The sequence below is a fragment of the Hibiscus syriacus genome, unplaced genomic scaffold (assembly GCF_006381635.1).
Source record: "Hibiscus syriacus cultivar Baekdansim isolate YM2019G1 unplaced genomic scaffold, ASM638163v2 tig00111239_pilon, whole genome shotgun sequence".
Lineage (NCBI taxonomy): Eukaryota > Viridiplantae > Streptophyta > Magnoliopsida > Malvales > Malvaceae > Hibiscus > Hibiscus syriacus.
This window is the reverse complement of record NW_024063031.1, coordinates 493,425-506,830: the sequence shown is the minus strand read 5'-3', so window position 1 is coordinate 506,830 and position 13,406 is coordinate 493,425. Positions and strand designations below refer to the sequence as shown.

The following is a 13,406-nucleotide window of genomic DNA, read 5'->3' as shown; positions in this document are numbered from 1 at the left end:
TCATCACAGCAGAAGCATTTAAAAATTTCACAAATTAAAAAAGAGTAAATGACCGGCCCAAGAAAATTTGAAAAAGAAAACAACATTAATTATTTTAAAGAAATTTAGAGTTAGATTCGAGATCAGAGATTGGTAAAATAAATATCGGTCACGGTTAAATCAGAAACACGGACAAATTAAAGTCTAATCATATCTCAAATCTGAAAAAAAATCAATGTTATTAAAATCGGATCAGATCGATCGGTTTGACCGGTTAAACTGAAATCGGTTGTCTATCCGAACCGATCAGACTCTAAAACCAGTTTTACAGTAAATCACTAAATAATCGATTAGAAACCGGCAAAACCGGTGTGACCCGACGGTTCAATTCTATTTTTTTAAAAAATAAATAAATCAAACGATGTCTTTTGTTATGATTTTTTTTAACCCAACAAATCAAAAAACAATGAAGATTAATTTTTGCTTGTTTATTTTAGTTATATAATTATATTTATTATTTAATATGTTTTATACTTTTACTTTTAATTGTTAAATATTGTTTAAGAATTTAAATTTAACTTTATATTTATTTAGCATATTGCTAGGTGATTAAGATCTTGATGCTCTAAACTTTCAATTTCAAAGTGATGCTATGAAGTTTAAGTTCAAAGAGATAATGACATTAGTAGTTCAACTAATGAAGAAACTTTTCTCAATATTTTGGAATTTGAAGGAATCAATTTCAATGAATATTATAATGATTAATACTTGTATCAATTATGTACTTTTTTTATTTAGTTGTTGATAAATTTCATTAGGTATTGACCTTAAATATTATATAATAGTTGATTTGAATCATTTTTGTTACACTTGATATTATGGTTTTTAACTTATATATGTTATGACTTGTGATATTTTTATATCTTTTAATATTGTGAACTTAAAGAGTGTTATATATATATTGCTTTGAATATTATGTAAAATTTTAAAAAATATTATTTTATATAAACATATTCAACCGCAATTTAATCTGATTGAACCAGTGAACCAATACCTTCACCGGTTTAAGGTTCGATTCGGTTTTAAAATCATTGAGAAAAACAATAGCTAAATTTCAGAAATGATGACGACTTGACCTCTTTGAACCAAAGTACACCATCATTTCCGGGTAGGGGTGTAAAAAGTTGACCCGACCTGTAAAACTGACCGAAACCGACTTAAGTCAAAATTGTTTTTGACCTGTGCTGTAGCGATTCCAAACTGACTCAAGTCTAAACTTTTGTTGACCTGAACCCGAGTTGGACTTGGAAATTGTAGATCTGAACCCGACTTGCACCCGACCTGCATATGAATGATATGAACCCGAACTCGAACCCGAGATTGACATGGTAAATAACTGGTATTACCCGACCTGTTTTCAACCTGACCTGTTATGAACCTGACCTGTATATGATCCGACTTGTTATTGATCTGATATGATATTTACCTGACTTGACATTTACATAACTTATATATCACCATTGATGAAATATAAGATTTTAATAAAATTGTGAGATTTTGAGTTTATAATAAATCATACTAATTAATATGATTAATTTTTAAATGTTATAATAAAATATTAATTATGATAATTAAATTAATAAATATATTTATATATTAATTATTATAATTAATATACTTTATAATTAATACTTATATTTATATACTTTAATACTTTATATTTAATACTTATATTATATAGTTTAATACTTTATATTATATACTTTAGTACTTATATATTTTATATTTAATACTTATATTTATAAACTTTAATACTTATATTCAAACACTTTATTACTTTATAATATATATTTTATACTTTATATATAAAGTACCAAATTAAACAAACATGAAATTGAAAATAAAAAAATTGAATAAATTAACCAACACTTTATATACTTTATACTTTATATTAAACAACACTTTATTACTTTATATTATATATGTTATACTTTATACTAAGATGACACCGATTTGAGCTTTTAAATGATCATTTAGTTATTATTTTTTATTATTTTATGTGAATATATTAATAAGAATTTTGATTTTACAATGAAAATTTTAAATGTGTCCCATCTTATTGTATTTGTTACATTTAAGAAATTTAAGAATTTCTTATTTTGTTGTTTAAAAATTAAATAAATATTTAAACATAATAAATCCTTTAAACTTTTTTTTAAAAAAATCAATTAAATTCATTTAACACATCAACACCATAGATTATCATGTCATCACATTTAATTGTTACGTCGATACCGTAATAATCAATGACATGTTTCATAGATCAAAGATAACAGTAATGGGTACGAATGATAAATTGATAAAACTAAAATTAAAAAAAATATTGTTGATTCTAGTTGACTACAAGAACAAAATGTTTATTAAGCCAAATTTAAAAAAAAATATTAATTAAAAATAATGAACTTATAATAATCCATAAGATTATTATTGTTATTTACTGAATCAATTTTGCATAATTGTATACATTATGACAGTTTGGTTAATTGAACTAAAAATTAGTGACCTAATTTATATAATTATACAAAATTAATTCAATAAATAGTAGCAATAACCTTATGTATATTTATAATAAAATATATATTTTTATCATGATTCGTAGATAAATTTATTTTAATTTATTAAAACTATGATCAAATTGAAAGAATATATAAATAACATGGACTATTTTTATAATTATACCATCTAGGTAATCATCTAACGACCCACGTGTGATTTTCGTCATGCCTGTCAACAGCTGTTAACGTTGACTAACCAATTTGTAACAAATGATAACATTAGTGCATGATTTGTTACTTTTGATACATTAGTGGTGAAAATGAAAACTTGCCCAAACATTAGTGATCATTTGAATATTTTACCCTTTAATTATTTATATTTGCAATATTACATTTTTTATACCAATGGGCAGTCCATTATTGAATCCAGACAACTAATATTGGCGTCAAATAATATTGGTGGGTGATTTGAGGAGTTTAAAGGCAGGTGATTCGGAGCCAACTAATATTGGCTTTACTTTCAAATTTTGAGGAGACTTAATGCAAAAAAAAAAATTATATTATTTATTAATGAATATTTTATTTAAAGTAATGTGTCTAATATTTCAAATATTATTTTTTTAAAAAATTTGATCTATCACGATTATTAAAAAATTGTTCGTTGACATATACCACATTTATAAAATTTTAAAATTTATTTAAATTAAAAAGCTTTAAAATTTTAATACATGCATCATACATACATATATACATACATAATATATGCATATATCATACACATCAATATATTTTTATAATATTTTTAAATTAAAATAACTATTAAAATATTAAACTTTAATCTTATTTACACATAGTCTATGTAATGCATGCATCATACATAGATACATGCATACATATCATAAAATCAAATTATAACTTCATTATTTACTGATATATTTTTTTATGTATGGTACACATGCATTAATACACACATTATGCATATATACATATATGCATGTAATACATATATTAGGGTTTAGGGTTTAAAGTTTAAGGTTTATGATTTAGGGTTTAGAGTTTAAGGATTCTATAAATTATATATTTTATTACTTTATATAGTTTATGCATGGTGTTCTATAAACTATATAAGTAATTTACTTTATATAGTTTATATATATATATAGTTTATATATACTATACATGGTTTATACATACATATTATATGAAATTATTTAAATGTAAATTATATAGAACATGATTAATTATGTGTTAAATAATTAGTATGTCACATTGCATATTATATGGTTCATAAATAGTAGTACATGTCATATTAATTTCATTTTCATAATTAGTATTTTAGTTGCATGTCAGGTTAATTCACATTAATAGCCCATTTATTTTGTTGTTATGAGTAAGTAATAATAAAACCCAAAAATAAATCCATTTGCAATAGTACTAGTCCATTTACATTAGTTTACATAGGCCCAATAATAAGCCTGCTCTTTTATTACAAATATATATGTATTACTGCTAGTCCATTTATATTAGGGTTTATGGTTTAACATTTATGGTTTAAAGTTTAGGATTTAGGGGTTATGAATTAGGGTTTAGGGTTGTTATAAAACTATATACTTTATTATTTTATATAGTTTATGCATAGTATTTCTATAAACTATATAAGTAATTTACTTTATATAGTTTATATATACATACTATATATGGTTTATACATACATGTACTATAAGTTATATATAGTTTCAGGGGTTAGTGTTAAGGATAAAGGTTTAGGGTTCATGATTTAGGGTTTAAGGTTTTTATAAACTATATATTTTATTATTTTATATAGTTTATGCATAGTGTTTCTATATATATATATATATATATATATATATAATCTATAGATTACTTATATTAATTATACATACATATATATACTATATAAAGTTTATATACAAACTTATATTATACATATATAATCTACAATTAAACATGACTAAAATGAAAGAAATTAAATACAAGTGGAAAAATATGATTGTTGGAGGAGCATGAGCCTAATTAACCCAAAATCTTTCTAAATAAAATCTCAATTCTCAATTTCCCTCCAAAATTTTCTATTCCCTCTAAATTTTCCAATTTCCCTCTAAATTCTCAATTTCTCTATATTCTCAAAATTTCTCAATTTCCCTCTAAATTCCCAAATAAAATAAAAAAAATTCACACAAAAAATCTTTATTTTAAAAAGTTTTCTAACACCACTCACTTTGAATAATATATATATATATACTATATTAATATAAATTATAGTTTATAAACTATATACTTTTTATAGTTTATACATAGTTTACATATATAGGTTATATATAGTTCATATAAACATAATATATATATATAACTTATAATAATTATATAGTTTATAATATAAATATAGTTTATATATATAGTTTATATATAAACTTATATTATATATATATATTAAATTTTTTTCAATTTTTTAAATGAATACAATTTACTATATTTTTCATTATTTCTTCATATTTTGCATTTATTTCGATTTAATCCTTTTTTGTTTTTTTTAATTTATATCAATTTTAAGTCTTTCACTTTTATATGTATTCAATTTAGTCCTTAAATTTATATTTGCATATTCATTTGGCCCATTGTTAGTTGTTATTTATATTTTTGTAACTGTCTTATAACTTTTTAAATGTGTTTAATTTAGTCATTTTTATATTAATTTAAACCTCATATTTTAAATTTATTTCAATTTAGTCCCTTACCTATGTGTGTTGTTTAATTTATATTTTAAAATTTTATTTGTAATTTTACATTTCTTCAATTTTTTCCTTAAATTTATATTTTTTACAAAATTGATCAATGGATATTTATTTTTCTCTTAATTTACTCGAAATCATATACAATTACAACTTACAATTCAACAATCACAAAAGATGACAAAAATAATTAATCCAAAAATAAAAACAACTGGAATGAACTCAATCTGTATCCGGTAAACATCCGACCTGAATTTTATATGTCAATGATGTAACCCGATCTGAACGAGATCTGACTGAAGTCCACCCAAGCTGAATTAACCTGTTGTTTATCTGCTTTGGATCTGAACTGTTTTAACCTTAACTCACATCGATCCGAACTAAAAATGACCTACCTGGACACGATCTGGATATGATGTCAAATCAACTGAAAATAATCTGAACTGATTTGACATGACTTGAACCCGATCTGAAACTGATGTCAAATCAATCTAAATCTGTACCTGATTTTACCCGACCTACCAAGATCCGACTTGGCCATAAATCATACTCGAAAATGATCCTAGAAATTATTATTTATTAAAATATTGTCCTTTCACGCCTATCTGCCAAAAACGCATTTTAAAAGCCCTATCTTACACGTGCATGACAAAAATACTATATTTAATAAAAATATTATTTACAAAAGTAATGACATAAATTTACATAGACATAAGTAAAATATCAAACTTTATTTATTAATAATGAGAGAAAATAAGAAAACATTCTTTTTTTTTAAGTTGAAAAAATATTTTTTTTCTTTATCACACATCTTTAAAAAAATAAAGTTATATACTTCGATTATATCTATATGAACTAATTTCATTATTTGTCTAACTAATAAAGTCAAAAGATGAATCAAATTACATCTTTTATTTATTTTTTAATTTTATTAAATGCATTTTACACATATAGTATCAAATTAATATAAGACGCCTTTTAGTTAAAACACATAAGTGGAATGCTACATGTGCAAAATACATTCTATAAAACACGTTTTTGTAACACTTAATACAGAAAATGATATATCGATAAATATTGACGAAAGAGTAATATTTTATTAGGGTGAAAAACCTAAGATCAATGTTAATGGCGACTTAATGCATAGTCACAATTGAATCCCAGACCATGTTCTCTGTTGCTAAAAACGTAGAATCGGCAGGTTATTTTCCACAAAGGTATTAGGCAATTGGATCTGTTTAATCAATGAATTAGAACCATTTTAAAACCAAAAAAAATCATTAAAAAAATTCAAAACTCTGCTCGGAAAGCATGAATTTTCTTCTCATAGATTTTTTTTTTTAAAAAAATCTCTTAAGTCTGACATGTGAATTTTATTCATAATTCGTCACAGCAGAAGCATTTAAAATTTTCAAAAAAATAGACGACAAGCCCTCATTCTTGTTCTCGAAGTTGTCTGCTAATTTTATCCAGAAATCGAAATAGCGTATATCGCCCAAATTAAGCTTCATAACCACTTCCCCAGAAAAAATGAAAAAACATGAAATATTTTTTTTATAAAACTCTACAATGAGGTTTGAGATCAGAGATTGGTAAAATAAATTTTCGGTCACGGTTAAATCAGAAACACGGACCAATTAAAGCCTCATCATATCTCGAAATCTGGAATAAAAATTACGAAAAAATGCAGAATATCTGAGGAATTTCAGGCCAAAAAAAAACTGAGAAAGTACGATCATCAGAGACTTAAATACAAGTAATCATGGAGTATATGACATATCCAATCTTATTGTTGCAGTTTTCTTTTTCTCATCAAATGATCAATGAACAATACGAAATGGTAATAAAAAGGAAACGCATTCTATGGAGGAAAAAAGAAAACACCGAACCTCATAAATTTGAAAACTGGAAAGAGAAGCGAAGAAACACTAACTGTGAAAGGCAGATAGACAGACAACGGTGATTATGAAGTGGGTTCGCTTGCTTATTTATAGATCTGATTGGGGAATCTTTGATAAACCCTAGATTTAAGCGGCGGAGTTTTGAGTCTTGGGAATTCTAATGGGCTGAACTGCGGAATGATTCCAAATAGGTCCAATATTTTGGGGGGCTTTTGGGTTTCAGCTCATACATTTTGGGCTAAATTTTTTTATAATGTGTGCTTTAATTTATCCAAAAAAAAAATATACAATTCATTAGCTCAACCTATACAACAAACAAACAAATAAACGAGCCTATATAGAATGGGTAGTTTTTTCATTTAAGGCTAAAGAAAGTCGCAACTGAAAATGTTAAGAAAAATCTTAATATTTTTAATTGAGCGCAATCTAAAATGTAAATTTTAATATTTGTGCAGCTTAAAATATTAATTTTTTAACATTTACGTTAACATTTTTTATTGAAAGCTTGAAATGTTAAAAAAATAATATTTTAGGTTGCGCTCAATCAAAAAATATTAATGTTTTTTTTAACATTTTCAGTTGTGTCTTTCGTTAACCTTAAATTAAGTTGTCATTCCTCGGACATTCTCCTATAAAATAGTCAATTCTATACGAAAAGAAATATATTTATAGGATTAACTCTACTCAAGGGTAATCCTATCATTCTACCTTTTATAGTATCCTTAATACAATGAACTAGGCTATCCTCGCAAAGCTTTTTGTTTAAAAATTCGCAAGTTTCATTCCCTCCAAATATGATAAATAAAAGAATTTCAAGTAATTTACAAAACAATTGTTAGTAAAGATCTACCCTTAAGATGAGCAAGTACCCACACATGCTCTCAACTATAGCCCCTGACATCTTGTTGCAAATGGCAAACCTGAAGAACTCCTGACCATACAATTTTGGAAAAAGAGCACCCAAAAATATATGGTCTTTGGACTCTGACTCACTCCTACAAAGAACACATCCAACATCGACACTAATGCTAAAAGAATATAACATGTCTTTTGTAGGTAATCTATTTAAAATTACCATCCAAGAGATAGTGGAATGCTTAAGAATATGGAAAGAATGTCATACCAATTTGTACCACTCCACTTTGTCCCTCTTGGAACGAACAACATCCCAAACCTTGGCCACAGTGACCATAGGATTCGAGAAATCCAAATGCACCACAGTACCCTCAGCTTCAAAAGTCTTCTCCAAACTTAGCAGCTCGAAGCTTTCAGGCTCACTAGCTAAAAGGTGGAATCCTTAAGCACATACTCATAGATTCATGCAATCCATAAAGAACCTTTCCTTCTTAGAACTGATTTACTGAGCATAATCAAACAAACCTTATTTCAGGTAATCAAATCTTAGGCTTAATCCCCTTTAGATTTTAGGCTAACTTTAGGTGGTGGTTGTTTCAATTTATATTTTAAAAAGAAAATCGATACAAGTAGTCTAATACATATCCATTATGATATCTATGCAGTGTCGGGCTTATCATTTTTATTTTATATTTGTATTTTTCATCAAATTTGAAGAAAAGTTATGTCTTTGTTATTTATTTCATCAGAAAAACGGTAGTTGAGTGACCAAGATAGAAACTAAATAATACATGAATGATCATATAAATAGTTTACCAATAAATAATCATATCAAATAAAACGTATCGTTTTTTAATTTCTGTGTTCTAACTCCTACCTGAATCTTTTGTATAAGCACAAATAATCCCTCGATTATAGGGAGTTGTTTTATTGAGTCAATCGACTATTAAAATTATAAAATGATCACTCGATTATAAGATATTATTTTGTTGAGTTCCGATTATTAAAAGTTACAAAATGATCATCCGACTATTCATATGTTTCAAACTCATCATCTTTCATTAAAAGTCGATGACCGTTTGAATTGGAAGTTAACCTGCTGATCGAGATATGATAAAATCATATTTTAATGATGTACAACGATACCATCGTTGCTTTCAAACATTGGTTCGACAACATAATGTTTCTAGCACTGATTCGATGATATAATATAAACAAAGACTTGATCTACAAAATACAACTCAAGCGATTTTGAGATCAAATTTTATCATATCTTAATGAGGACGTTAACGTCCAGCTCAAATGACCGCCAATTTTTTTAATGGAAAATGATGAGTTTGGAATATATGAATAGTCGAAGTGACAATTTTGTAACTTTTGATAATCGGGGGATTCAACAAAATAGTGCATTATAGTCCAAATTATTTTGTAACTTTTAATAATCGAAGATTCAACAAAGTAACATCATATAGTCGATAGATCATTTGTGTACTTTGGCTGAAATTTTATAAATCCGTTCCTCACGGAAACATTAAATTCTTTTGTTCATATCCATGGCCGCCCATTCAATTCACTCTTAAATGGAATTGGAAAATAATAAATAATAATTGAAAAACAAACAAACAAACCAACCATTTCTTTAACTTAATTGGAGCCAAACAAATAATTTGTCTTTTCTCATGGATTCACGGTATGTTATCGGATTCTTTCTTCTTCTTTTCATCCATGTTGCTTTGGTTCCAGCTGAGATCGGTGCTCAAAATGAAAAGAGCAACTTCTTCTGTTCAATTTGACCCCACTCGTGTTACTCAGCTCTCACGGCACCCAGGTAACTTCAAATTCCTGTCTTTTTTCGCACTCTAATACATTCAAAGTTTTTAAATTTACGAAACCTTTTATTTGTTCTTGCAGGGCTTTTATTTGCAAAGGATTTTTATCAAGTGAGGAATGTGATCACCTTATTATTCTGGTAAGCAACAATCTTCCATCTTTCTTTCCTTTTTCACTCCTAATTCGTGGAAGAATTTCGACTTATTAAAGAATTGTATTGATTCCAGGCTATAAGTTAGAGAAGTCAATGGTAGTAGATAATGAATCAGGCCAGAGTACTGAAAGTGAAGTTCGAACCAGCTCCGGCATGTTTCTTGACATGGCTCAGGTATAAAATGAATTGCATTTCATTTCTTTTTGAGCTTTAAAGCTGTGGAATTAGGTGCAATATAAGTTGATTTAAGAGAGAAAAGCTGAGTCAACGACTCGAATTGTCGAATTTATAATCATGTAATAATTGTTAGTTGTTTGAGTTTCCTCTGGTTTTTTGAGAACATGCATTTGATATGAACTGAAATTTGTGGAGTGCTTATGAGTTTTTAACCACTTAATTGGGTACCACGCCAAGTGTTTGATGTTATACTAGAAGTTTTATTCTGAAGTATTAGCACTGAAAGCAGTAGCATTCCGAAATGTCACTGATGATGCATTGCGTTATTTTTCCTTCATGATTCATCCAAACTTAATCCGAGAGCCAGGTCTTTGCAAAAGAATCTGTTTCCTCATAGGACAAACGGTTTAAAAGAATGTTTCTTGTGAGTTAGTCACATTGGTTTTTTTAATTCAAGCCTTTTCAAATCCATTCCATATGGTTATTGTTGCACGTGCAATCATGTGTAGGTTTAGTTACGTGTTTCATCAAGTTTAGAGGTCATTTAGTTTATCCTTACTGTTATGATTAGGATTGCTTATTTATATACTATGGATCATGTTTGGAAAGCATTGCAGCATAGCATGTGCTGGTTCTTGACCTTCAAACGCTTACGCGGGATCCTTTTGTCTCTCGTATGAAGGATGAAGTAGTTGCTGATATTGAAGAAAGGACTGCAACATGGACGTTCCTTCCAGTCGGTACTTTTTCTCTTTCACATGCTCATTGTTACTCTTACATTCTTAATCAGGCTTTCAAATAACAGATCGCAAACATGATAGTGGCCATAATTTTATGATAACGCTGCTGTTCGAAACCGGTATTGATAATTTTTACGGTGGATAACGTTCACACTAATAACGGCAATTTAACGGATAAAGGTGAATTGTGCCGATAACGGGACGATATACCTATTATTCCAACCTGATTCCAAAACAAAAACAAAAATTAACCGAAATGCAAGGAATATATTCCCTGCAAGTTACAGTGTGCAAAAGCAATCTATACAAGCAAAAAGTATACTGAAAAGAAAGAAAAAAATTAAAGAAATTTGAAGAAAAAAATTCAGTACAAAACATAGATTTGAAGAGAAAGACTTAAAGAGTAAGATTAACAGTCCAACATTCAACTTACCAAAAATCAATTGGGAAGGGGAAGAGCTGGAAAAACAAAGTTTTTGTCTTGGGTGAAGTCTTCTGTCCGTCGACCTTCGCCGCTGGTAAAGAAGTTGAGATTTGAGAAGGCTTCCCGCTTCCATTTAAGAAGGTAAAAAATCAATATAATTTTTTGTGGTTGTTTTGGATTAATTGTTTAGTAAAAAGAAACTAGATCTAGCCATCTAGGTTTAGAAATTAGAAGAGAAAAAAATTGTGTTCTTCCCTTCCCACTGACTGTTCTGAAGCGAGGGATGGTTCCGGCCTCCGGGTTTCCTTTCTTCGATAGGCGTACCTTCCTCATCTGAAAGACGGTAAGCAAATGAAGATGCAACATGCAGTTGCTTATTCGGCTTGGGAATGGCCGAATGGGTTAACTTGGCTCGGAGAATAGAGGAAATGAAATGAGAGTGAAGACTGAAGACACCGAAGAGGCGAAGAGAGGAATATGGTTGGCCGCTGGTGCACCTTCTAGAAACCCTGGTAGTGATAAAACGATTGGGCATGGGCCGAATGGATGGAATGTGGAGCATGGGCCACTCCCACGCCCCACCTCATTTTTTAAAAATAAATTTTATAGTATCCTAAATTCCTAATTATAATTTTAACATATCTCATCTTTTTAATTCTTTAATTTAATTCTTAATTTTGATAATAAAGTTTAATTTTCATTTAATTTAGTCCTAATTTGAGTAATCAAAATTTCTAATGTTTAAATTTTACACTTTTATTTTAATTATATTTGATTTAACCATTTTATGTTCTTTAAATTTATTTAGATTCTATTCAACTTTTATTTTTTGTATTTCATTACATTTTTATTAACATGTTAAATTATTATAATTAAATAATAATTCAAGTTTTTTATTTGGTTAAACTATATCATATATATGTCAATTTCGCTTAGAAAATATTTTAAAAATCATTAAAAATGATTCCTTATAATTATAATTATTTTTATTATGTTTTAAGATAAGTTGTGCAAAATTTTAAAAAAATCACAACCGAGACACCCACAGTGACCGCAATGAAATCGTTATATCTGCAACTGCGATAAATACAACGCGACCGAAATCGTGACAGTGAACACTATTTAAATCTCTGTTCTTGATTCAATTGGAAGGACTTCTCTAATTTCATTGGACACGGCATTATGAACAGAGAAAGGGGAACCCCTGTATGGATATGGTCAGAAATATGAACCACATTTTGATTATTTTTATGACAAGGTTCACCTAGAGCTGGCTGGTCACCGTATTGCCACTGCACTGACGTGACGTTGAGAGTGGTGGGGAAATGTGTTTCCAATTCCGAGGTAAGCATTTGTCGGTGAATCCAGTTTTCCGTCTATCTGTTGTTTCTTCTTGGCTTTCATCCTATCCTGCCATTGTTACATTTCGTTGGTTGCTCATCATTTGCCTTCTATAGGGTAAACTTGCTCAGTCCAAGGACGAAAGCTGGTCAGATTGTGCAAGAAAAGGATATGAAGATATTATGATTACGCTTGGAGATTTTAGGTTAAAAGTTTACCGTATTTCTTTTGATTCTACATAACAGAATCTCAGTTAAAGGGTGAACAAGTAGGGTACCAAAAATCATTTATTGAATTAGGAGTGTATTTTGATCTCGACCCTCTTGGACACAGCAGCGGATACCATTGTTTATTGTTTATATAGTCTCGCTTCGTTGATCGGCTAGTTTTCTTTCGTTCCAGGGAATTCCGCTAATATTACTACAAAACTGCTACATAATGTTCTTATTTAATCGTTCTCGGATAAATGGTTGCATTAGAAATCCCAATATGTAGTCATCAGTATCTGATTCAACCTACTGCCTATACTTTCAGTGAAACCCCAAAAGGGTGATGCATTGCTGTTCTTTAGTCTTCATCCTAATGCAACTACTGATCCCAGAAGTTTGCATGGAAGCTTCCAGGTGATAAAGGGCGAGAAATGGTCCGCAACAAAGTGGATCCATGTCCAGTCCTTTGATAACTCGGAGAGCCACACCGG

General features: G+C 28.5%; 2 non-coding genes and 1 pseudogene across 2 annotated transcripts; 1 reads left to right on the top strand and 2 right to left on the bottom strand.

Moving 5' to 3' along the window:
• Positions 1-6,579: 6,579 nt before the first annotated feature.
• LOC120157311 lies at positions 6,580-6,683 on the bottom strand. The gene has a single exon (XR_005519128.1). It is a non-coding gene; the product is annotated as a small nucleolar RNA R64/Z200 family (small nucleolar RNA).
• A 334-nt stretch (positions 6,684-7,017) lies between these two features.
• Positions 7,018-7,106, bottom strand: LOC120157310. Its single transcript, XR_005519127.1, has one exon. It is a non-coding gene; the product is annotated as a small nucleolar RNA Z199 (small nucleolar RNA).
• Positions 7,107-9,570: 2,464 nt separating this feature from the next.
• LOC120157294 lies at positions 9,571-13,071 on the top strand (annotated as a pseudogene).
• Positions 13,072-13,406: the final 335 nt, after the last annotated feature.